Source organism: Cibotium barometz, chromosome 32 (genome assembly GCF_041138505.1).
Source record: "Cibotium barometz isolate CiBa-2024 chromosome 32, ASM4113850v1, whole genome shotgun sequence".
NCBI lineage: Eukaryota > Viridiplantae > Streptophyta > Polypodiopsida > Cyatheales > Cibotiaceae > Cibotium > Cibotium barometz.
In genome coordinates this window covers 419,639-430,823 of record NC_141077.1, presented here as the reverse complement: position 1 = coordinate 430,823, position 11,185 = coordinate 419,639, and the positions used below count along the sequence as shown (strand labels likewise).

Sequence of the window (11,185 nt, the reverse complement as noted above, 5' to 3'; positions counted from 1 at the left end):
ACATGCTAATATCATTTCATGTTACGGAAGCTTGATTTTCTCAAGTGTGTTCTTGTAATGTTCTGTGCAGACATCTTTCCGTCGACATTTGTGGAATGGGAGCCTTTAGAGGCCCTTTCTGGAACCTTTGAGGCGCACCACTTTGAAATCGGCAAGCTACTATATACTGGTTGTTCGGCATCAGAGCTTTTAGAGCGCTCAGTTTTCTTCTTTCATGCAGAGTATATTGTACCCACGTCAAGAGATGGTTCTGGGACCCTACGGAGGCTCCCTACACCAAGTCTCACGGACCATGATTGGCCAAATCCCGACAATACTTTGGTTGCACTAACCAGACGTCGGATTGAGATTGATGTGTGCAATGCAATGAAGTGCACCTATGGGTCACATCGTGCGACTCTCACGTTCTTCATGCCTTTACATTTGTTTGTGTTTTTGTTCAAGGAGGCTGATGTTCACCGGACTCCTACAATGTGGATTGCAAAGGGAGGCACAGTAATGAGTGCCTTTCTGCCACCTTCGTGGGATTTGAAGGTTATTCAACATCAGGGTGACAAGATAAAGTGCATGGTGGTGTTGGAGAAGATGGTCGTTCGGTACCAGCTTGGAAAGCAACAACTCTCTATTATCTTTCCTTACAGACATTGGAAGCTGACTGGAGGCAAATGGCAAGCACTCGATTCGGACATCAACGATGCAGAACAGCTTGATGTACATGTTAGCACGCAAGCTGATGTGTGGGATATCGTAGTAAATGCTGATTGGAATATGGCGAACCTAAGGGAGTACTTAGGCCTTAGGTTTGCACTGAAAGGTGACTTTTCATTTGTGATTGATAACACACCTCTACGTAAGAGGAAAGAGGCATCTTACTTTTGTAAAAGCATTCCCTTCCCCAGATGTATCCATATCAAGCAAGCTATGTAACAGATTTTGAGAGATTAATTCAAAACAATTTTGGCTACTCGCAATTTGCGTTCAATTTTGTGCACTTTTAAGTTTTGTCGCGTGTTTTTATTTTTTTTGGAGGTTTTAAGTGAGTTTTTAAACATAAAAAAAGTTTTAAAGACCTCTTTATAAGTCACTTTTGGCCACTTTGAGTTCATCTCCTCACTCTCGGCATCTTTGCGGTCCCCTCGCCTTCTTTGCTACTCAAGCATGGCCACCCCCGCCGCCCAAGCTCTCCTATCTCAATTGCACAAGCTTGACCTCGGTCACTTGATCGAGAAGCTTGCACCCATCTTTCAGACATCTATTGACATGGAAGGCACCGCTGAACTCCATAATGACGTGTTTGGGGCGTTCACTAGCTACATGGACACATACATGGCTGAATATTGTGTCAACTTTGAAGACGAGGAGGGAACTTGGGTGCCTGTGGATCTTATCAAGCATACCTACAAAGCGGACAAAAATTTCAGGTTCAGGCTTGCAAGATTCCTCAAAGGCCTTAGTAGCACATATCTAAGGGAGGAGGAAGAAGATAACCTGGTAGGTCTTGGAATGGGCAACATCGGCACAAGTTTTTTGAGGTGGGACATGACTCTTGCCCTCCTGATCTTGGAGGGAACAGAGAAAAGCAAGGGAAAGAGGAAGGCCACTCCCCCAAAGAAAGCCACACCTTATCTCTTGATCAAGGAAGCTGACCCAAAGGAGGAGATTGTCACCCCAGTGCAAGAAGCATCTCTTGCACTTGTGACTCTGGCGGAAGAGCCGCAAGCTGAGGCTGTGAAACGGGACATCGAAGGGGACGATGTCATGGATGAAGTTCGAGAGCTCGAAGTGCAAACTCTACACCCCATCATAGTAGAAGGTGTAGAGTTCTTATTTTTGGATGACATCGCCCATGTCCTTGGGCTGCACCACCAGGATGAAACTCTCTCAGTCATTGCTATGTACGCGGGCATGCGAGACACACAACAGCCGTCCAAAGATGATGACATCCGCATTGACTTCAGTTCCGCAGATGTCACAAAGGTGCTTGCGCTCCCGGAAAATCATGCCTCAATAGAGTCCCTTGTGGCAGAGACTCTTGTACAAATATCCCAGTGCAAGGATTTCTACGAGAGTGTGCCAGAAACTAGCTTTGCCCCTCACAAGCCGCTTGCCATTTCGGATTCCGTCAGCCTCGGGAGCATCAATATTAGTGATGCAGACCTTGCGGATCATGATGATGCCACTGAGGTAGTACACCCAATTTCTTCCCTTCTTAATTTGTAATTTTTTGAAGTCAACTCATTCTTCTATCTACTTTGTAGACCGCAAGAGAAATGGACTGGTTCGCAAGCCGAAAGGGTGGAGCACAAAAGGAGGTGGAGGGGAAAGATGCTGCGCTATGGCACTACATCCCGAGCTTCAATGCCGAGATGCTTCGCGTAATTCACAACGACTTTTCAAATGATGCGCAAGCTGAATTTTTGAAGTGCAGAGCCCTAAGCGCCATCCTGTCTGAAGCCCCTATAGCCCAAAATGCCCATAAATGTATTCTTGTAAATAGGGAAGCAGCTATCTATAGCTTTGGTGATAAAAGTGCAGGGTCTTTCCTAGGATTTTGTGGCCTTAGCCTTGGACAAGGCATCACTGATGCCAAAGAGATAGCCGAACGCATTGGTGACAAACCATCAGTAAAGACTCTCACCCACGAGGCTTTCACCAAGCTCATCAAGCGAGTTGGCTAGATCCAATGTACTCATTTGCCTTCTGTGAAAATTAAACAATTAATGACATCAAGATGTTTTTCGAGCTGATTTTAAGTTTTATCTTCTTGATGTGTTTATATGTTGTTGTCGTGTCCTGTCATGATGTTTCAATCAATTTTTGTGAACGCTCGTCTGCCACCGCCCGACCGACTTTGGCTCGACTCGACGGGCCGATTTCTCCTGCGTATGGCCCCAAAAGGGTAGATCAGCTGTGCGGGGTGCGCCGGGGCCGAGGGGGGGGCCGGTGGTCGCGCCGTGGAACCTGTGTGCCACGGAGCGACTTTTGCCTGTTTGACCTGGTATGTGGATGTGGATGTATGAATGAGGACGTGATAGTGGATGTATGCATGTATGTATGTGGATGTGGATGTATGAATGAGGACGTGATAGTGGATGTATGCATGTATGTGGATGTAGATGTGGATGTATAGATGTGAATGGGAATGTGGATGTGGATGTGGATGTGGATGTAGATGTGGATGTATAGATGTGAATGGGAATGTGGATGTGGATGTATGTGAATGTGGATGTAGATGTGGATCTATAGATGTGAATGTGGAATGTGGATGTGGATGTATGTATGTATGTGGATGTAGATGTGGATGTATAGATGTGAATGGGAATGTGGATGTGGATGTGGATGTAGATGTGGATGTATAGATGTGAATGTGGAATGTGGATGTGGATGTATGTATGTATGTGGATGTAGATGTGGATGTATAGATGTGAATGGGAATGTGGATGTGGATGTATGTATGTATGTGGATGTGGATGTATGAATGAGGACGTGATAGTGGATGTATGCATGTATGTGGATGTAGATGTGGATGTATAGATGTGGATGTGGATGTGGATGTGGATGTGGATGTGGATGTAGATGTGGATGTATAGATGTGAATGTGGAATGTGGATGTGGATGTATGTATGTATGTGGATGTAGATGTGGATGTATAGATGTGAATGGGAATGTGGATGTGGATGTATGTATGTATGTGGATGTGGATGTATGAATGAGGACGTGATAGTGGATGTATGCATGTGGATGTGGATGTATGTATGTGTATGTATGAATGTGGATACAGGATGTGGATGTATAAATGAGGATGTGAAAATGGAGGTAAGCATGTAGATGTGGATGTATGGATGTGAATGTGGATGTGGACATGGATGTATGGATGGGATATGGATGTGAATATATAATATGTAATGTGAAGGAATCTAAAGTGAAGAGATGGAAAATGATGTGATTGGATGAGTACACATATAAATGGAATGTGGAATAAGTAATGTGGATTAATGAGGGATAATGTGGAAAAATGAGAGTTAATATAGAAACTATATTTGTAAATGCTGTTTGTAAATGGCTGTTTTATGTCAAGAATGCTGGGGAAGCATTTTGACCGTCTTGTGATTAAGGTCGTGGAGACCTAACTGATAAAGTTGCAACTGCTGACGGAGAGTCAATGGAGGACGTCTCGCGTAGCAAGGTCGGCCGAGGTCTTGACCAGCCTCGGTTCGATTAAAATGGTGAGCTTCCGGTACGGTGGATGAGGGACCAAGGAAGCGGCCTATGAGTGAAGCGCTAGGTCACCTGCGAAGGATCCTAGAGGGTGCTGACCATACGGTGCTCGGGCTCTGGGTCGCCCAGGATACCCACGCGTGCGTCGAGGAAGATATTGGAACAAGGAGTAAGTGTTGTTTTGTGAAACCGGGCATGGATTTGGTTGATTGACCTTGCTGGTCTTCAATGGATGAGTCCATGGCTCTTTATATGGATCTGTTGGTTGATCTTGCTGATCTTCAACGAGAGTCCATCTTGATTTTTATAAGTGATTATATTGCCGAGTATTATGGGCTAGGAACTATTGAAAAGGCCCCTATGTGGAGAGGCGGTGAGCGTTCTAGTTGCCAATGATGCCATAGATACTCTGATGAAGGAATGATGGGAAATTATGAATCAACCGGATAAATTGGAAGATTGTGATCAGTGGTACTATGGTTTCATTAAAGGATTTTTTTAAAGTTAGCTGATGCTAAGAAAAAGGCAATTTCATATTGGGTGTGTAAGTGGTGTGGCTAGTTTTATGTTTGCATGAACTTCCGGCTAGGGGACCTTGGAACTCTTTTCCTTGGTACCCGGGACAAAACCTAACCAAATTCCAAATTGGATCCCATCACTATAGTGGTTGGGCGGTTGGCTAACCCATGGGATCGGATGGGGTTAGGCTGGACTGATGGATCCGTAAATCGAGACTCAATTTCTGTTATTACGGTAGATAAAGTAAATCCCGGATAGTAATTGTTCTATTTATAGGAATCAACCGGCTGTGCCTCTTGATGGGGAAAAAAGCGTTGATCCCAATGATCCAAGTGCAAGTTTCTTCCTTGATGCGACCGAGTATCTTATAGGTGCAATCGGATCAGTGTGATCAGTAATGATCTTGACTACGTTAGAGTAAAAAGTTATCTTGGTGGAATCGCCCGTGCTTTCCGGGTAAGGGAAGTTTTTCGGGTTCGGTTTTGGAAAAACCGACGGATTAGTCTCTTGTCCGGATATCCGTGGACGAGGCCCCGAGTGTGGGTCCCTGCCCTGCGCATGAAGTACTACTTCCGCTGCTAGTACCCCGAATCCGTCGCATGGTGGGGACAGGGATCTCACAAAGGAGCTCTTGATGAACATACCTCTATCTTCATCCATACATTCATGGAGCTAAGAGTTGCAATATGATATGATCAAGTCTTGGTCACTTGTGATATATATGTTATTTGTATTATAGTCTTGGTGATGCCATAGAAGATTGCCCTCAAACAAAGTCCTCAACTCCCCATGAAAGTTTGAAACCACCACTGTCCTGTCCTGAAAGTAAGAAACAAGTTATTCTTATACATAAAGATGAAAACTGTGACCGAGTCATAAACTGTGTCCTGCTCACTCACTTCTGTCAGCTGAAAATTTCTTACCTACTACCACATCCCTATATAACCTAAATATCAGCACCATGTGAGGGATTCCCAATATAGCATTCAAAGCCCCCAAAGAAAAAAAATGACAAGATGCACATCAAGGATTTGGAGGTTCTCATTGTCTTGTTTCACACGCAACTTCTCAATGAACTGCTCAATAAAATGTTCCTGCTTATTTCGGTGAGACGAAGATGCCTGAAATCTGTGCCAACCTCTATGGATAAAATTTTCAAAGGGACATGACCCATAGCTCTTTTTTTTTCGAGAAAAAGATCCTTCTATTAGTTAATGAAAAAAATAAGCCACAAAGGGCTAGGTACAACCACGAAGGACTAAATACAATCATGACCCATAGCTCTTTCGTAAATCAGTAGCATTATTGATCGACTAAAAATGTGACCAAATAAAAACCTCAATACGAGTCATTAAGGGTGACTTCACATCACACACCTAGCTAGCTTCTCATTCCATTGCCATGACAGATCCAACTATCCTAGTACCAGTCCCAAGGTGTGCCCTCTCTGAGGCCACCATAAGAAACTGTACATATGAATGAAACAAATTGGCACACAATCATACCTTTTCTTGATTTTCGAGACATGCTCATTTGGGATGTAATACAAAAGTGTGTAATTCTTCAGGTGTCAAACACATTATAGATTCTACAATCCACTGCCTCATCAGTTCCTAGTGAATTAAGAAAGTATGCTTTATAGGGAAGGCATCCTTAACTACCTTCATAGTTCAAGGAGTAGGAAGTGATCATGGAAACAACGATTCGGCATGACGGGCAGTGCAGGCATTTTCGAATATGCATTATGTCGAATGGGTGGATATAGAGCCACTCCATTCCATCATGATGATGGGGAGGTGACACATTAGCTAGGTTTGTTGGGTACAACAATCCTCTGATCAACACATTAGCCCTTTGAGAAGACTTGACCCAGCTCCTTTGACCTGTTAGCTAAAATGGCACCAACCTCGACCATGATGTGCATGTATTGTTGCAGCCAAATGCTTACCCATCCTGGGTTGAGTATATGAGAACCTTGCTGTTCACATCATCAAATTTGACAAATCTGTCCCTCTTTAGTGACTCTGATCCAAAAAGACCAAAGCCTACATTTGGCTGTCCTTTGTGAATGTACTTGCAGTAAACACAACCACAAACAACTCAAATTTAGGAATTTTGGGAAATATGCACAATTTTCGGACAATTCTTTGTTAGATCCAATACAATGTTTACTGTGCGATATGCAAGATTTATTATTGGATGTTCTCAACAAGCATTTGAATAATGCGATATGAGTTATGTACTATTGTACATTTATAACAAGTATATATGAATGTTGGTGGGATGTAAATTTGTCTGCACACACACACACACATGCACACCAAGAATTAAGTTTGTTTATATCACATAGCCTCCAGTTGACCATCAAACACAGAAACTTTAACAAAGAAAGGATATTCAATGTAACTTTAAGTTGTAAGAAAGACTAGGTGATAGAATTAAAAAGATCACCATCTGTATTGAATCAAAATTCTTGAACAATGGGTGAACCATAAATTTAAAAGCTTAAGAAAGCCTTACAATCTGAATAATGATTGAACTATGAGTTTGGTAGCTTCATACAACATTCCTAAAAGATTACGAAGCTAGTTGCCCATGTGCTAACAAATCATTCTTGCTCAACTGCACTGACGTGTGATGGTGCCTCACTTTCATGTTGATTCAATTGATTCTGTTTGGCCTTGAGTATTATAGCCTTTGGAATCTTGATTTTCTCTGGAAGTCGTCCACCCTTGGGCTTCCATGCCCAAATGATGCAGCTAGTGTCTTCCCAGCGCTGAGGATCATTTCTGTTCTCTCGCCAATACTTGTTCCAGCAATCCTTATAAACCTCCACATCACTTGCATTCTTCTTCTTTGAAATTGGTGCCCAATATTGTATCTAAACTTGTAGGTAGTTTATCGAGTTGTTGTTTTGATCAACATGAAGGTTAAGAGGCTCAGCTTTTTTGCATACACTCCTTGGCCAAAAGTCATGAAATCCAATGTCTTCCCTTGCACTAGGGGTCTGCATGTTTAGCATAAGATTCTCCCAATAGGCAAGGACCAGATTGATCCACTTAGCATAATCACTTTGGTCTCCTTTCTCTTGCAAGTGCTCTTTGACATGTTTTTTAAGCCCTCCACAACCTTCTCATTTTCCTTAACATACTTAAAGGGTGGCAAATACATAACGATTCTTATTTTCAGAACCACAATTGTCAAGTTGCAACAACAACGTCCTTGGCAATCTCTTGAAAAATGTCCTTGAATTTGATGGCATTAAACTTGTGGCATTGACATTGCCCCTATCCTGCACATGTGTGTTAGTATGAAAGACTGACTGCATATGTGAAGAACAATTTCCCTCTATATCCACATTTGTCTCTACATGTGTCTCTGCAACTGCATCCTTAATGCTCTACTTGCAATATGCGTTTCTCTCCTTTAGCACTTCCATATGAAAGACTGACTGCATATGTGAAGAACAATTTCCCTCTATATCCACATTTGTTTCTACATGTGTCTCTGCATCTGCATCCTCAATGCTCTGCTTGCAATATGCGTTTCTCTCCTTTAGCACTTCCATATGAAAGACTGACTGCATATGTGAAGAACAATTTCCCTCTGTATCCACATTTGTTTCTACATGTGTCTCTGCATGTGCATCCTCAATGCTCTGCTTACAATAAAAATTAAGTTTTTTATTTTATTTAAGTGTTGTTATTCAATTGATTTCTATATATACTAGAAATTAGTATATTATTATTTAGATATTTAAAGACACACATGTTAACTTTGAGAGAGATATTTAAATTATTTTTTAATAATCGAAAAAAATGAGTAAACAAAATTCTGCTTAAGTGAAATTTAAGAAAAATCCATAAGACATAAAGATGCACTTTCAAGAAGCGCCGTGTATAGTTGGATAATTATCCAAAAAACACAAGTATACAAAATTTTACTTAAGTGAAACACAAGAGAAATGCATGAGGTATGTACTAGTTAGTGACCCGTGCGTTGCTGCCCCCTTGCACGTTACCCTTAACGCTCGAGCATGAGGAGCTGCCAGGTGGCAATTCCTAACACATTAGTGTGGATAATAGTAGGGAATATTTGGAAACATATGACATAGAATAAGCATATGCCGCCTTAATTGAGACAACTGTATGAAAATATCATCTAATCCCTACCATCAATATAAATTGCTATATACATATAGCACTTTTGCACATACACCCCAGCATGCATGCACATGAATATGTAGTTGTGTGTGTGAGGAGTAAAAAAGGGAACTTAAATTATGGGGGTGTGAATTCACACCAGCTAGGCCCAATCGCACGGTAGTAGGCTAGACCCATGGGATCAGATGGGGCTAGGCTAAGTATGGATCTGGTCAAAGTCACACGGATCAAATAAGGAAAAGCGAGTGGCTGGTTGGGTGGACCTGGGATTATGGGTGCTTTCTAAAGATGAGACCCAATCTGTTTGAAAACTTAAACACTTGGGAAAAATGCACATTAGTTTTAGATTTAGAGATTTAGAAAATCTTGGTAGAATTGGTCACCTTCATAATCGAGGAGTCAAGACATCATGTTTAACCTCAAGGATGTAAGATTCCTCCCCAGCCTCTCAAAATGTCCAGCATCTTCCCCTGTAATCAATCCCTCTTCAGAAATATAAAAGACTTGTTTCTAACTGTTTTAACCTAGAGAGAGAAAATATTCTAGAGAGAGAATATTCAGATTTTTAATATTTTCGGATAGAAAATTATCTCATCTTATTAAAATAAGTTCCCCTGAAACAAAAATTCAAAAAAGAACTTTCCAATGTGCAATTGGAATTCATTGGAAATGGGTATAAAGGACCTTAGCCTAAGGGTCTAGATTTTCAGAAATTTTTGATTATGGTCCAATTAAGGTTCCTATGGCCCAATAGCATCAATCCATGTGTAGGGAGGAGATAAATCCAATTTGTAAAAGAAGATACCCAAAAATGAGTAAATGCTCACATAAGATGAAGAGTTGAAAATGTACAAGGTTTATTAGTAAAAAACTATGAGCAATATTAAAAATATGAGATATTTTGGGTATCCAAAAATGAGTAAATGCTCACAAAAGATGAAGAGTTGAAAATGTACAAGGTTATTAGTAAAAAACTATGAGAAATATTAAAAATATGAGATATTTTGGGTATCCAAAAAATGAGTAAATGCTCACATAAGATGAAGAGTTGAAAATGTACAAGGTTTATTAGTAAAAAACTATGAGCAATATTAAAAATATAAGATATTTTGGGTATAATGATTCCATTTTGACACATATGTAAGGAAGGGGAGTTTTTTAAAGGAGGTGCATATTTCACATGCTTGAATGAGTTTTAAACTCATAAAAATTGAGATATTTCATCTCTCCTCTCTCCTAATTCAAGTCTAGTTACAAAAAGTTAGCTCAACTGACCTAAAAATGGTCAAAAATTGACCAAACTGATTTGGAAAATTCTAGAATCAGTTTGTTTGGTTAGGAGCTCAATTTTTCCTATAAATAGAAGCCTCTCCCTTGTTGAAAAATATATAGTGTTTATGCATCGTTACTCTACTCCACCTAAGCCAAGAACTATGAATTCATTAATAATTCACTAGTTTTTGGAGCTTCCCTCTTTCTTCAATCCCCATTAGTGGCTCCATCAACATACTTAACCAATTGATTGGTTGGGGGCCTCTACCGTGAACAAAGAATCAAGCAATTTGTAAGGTAAATGGTGAATTTTGATCTTTTTTATAATTCCTCAATGTTTCTCTCTTCTCAACCCCTCTCAAGCTTGAGAAGCTTAATTGGAATGATTTTTGAATGCTATTGAAGTTAATTGATGAATGTTAGTGAAGAGTTACATAATTTGATGAATGCTATTGAAGTTAATTGATTAATGATAGTTAAGAATTACATAAATTTCCATTTATGCTTAATTCTAATGGTTTTTATGTAATTTCTCTCTCTCACTCAAGAAATGGTCATACTCATGACCCATTCTCAATCCAAATGAAGCTTTTCATAAAGCTTTTCCTTCATCCAAGATTAAGCTATACTTGAGGCCAAATTAATGGCTTTTTTTTATGCTTTTAGTTTATGTATATTGATGGTCCAATCTATTATGGATTGATGATCCAATTAGAGACCATTCTAATTATTTCCTTAATGATAAGCTTTATCCCTTAGAAAAATTGAGATTTATCAGTCATAGCAGCGGAGCTATGGTAAATTTTTTATAAAAATTATGCATAAAATAATTTCATTCAAAGCATGAAAAGAGGACTTCCTACCATATTCTAGGAATTATCATCCTAGATAATTGAAAGATATTCATTGTAATCATAGAGAAATCGATTTTTATATTATACATAATTGATTTTCATGCATAGAGGTATGTATAAAAGATTATTATTTTAACATAAAAGTGTTACTTTTATCAT

General features: G+C 40.1%; 1 pseudogene; it reads right to left on the bottom strand.

The window, feature by feature from the left end:
* Window positions 1-5,409: 5,409 nt before the first annotated feature.
* LOC147619709 (uncharacterized) lies at window positions 5,410-6,480 on the bottom strand (annotated as a pseudogene).
* Window positions 6,481-11,185: the final 4,705 nt, after the last annotated feature.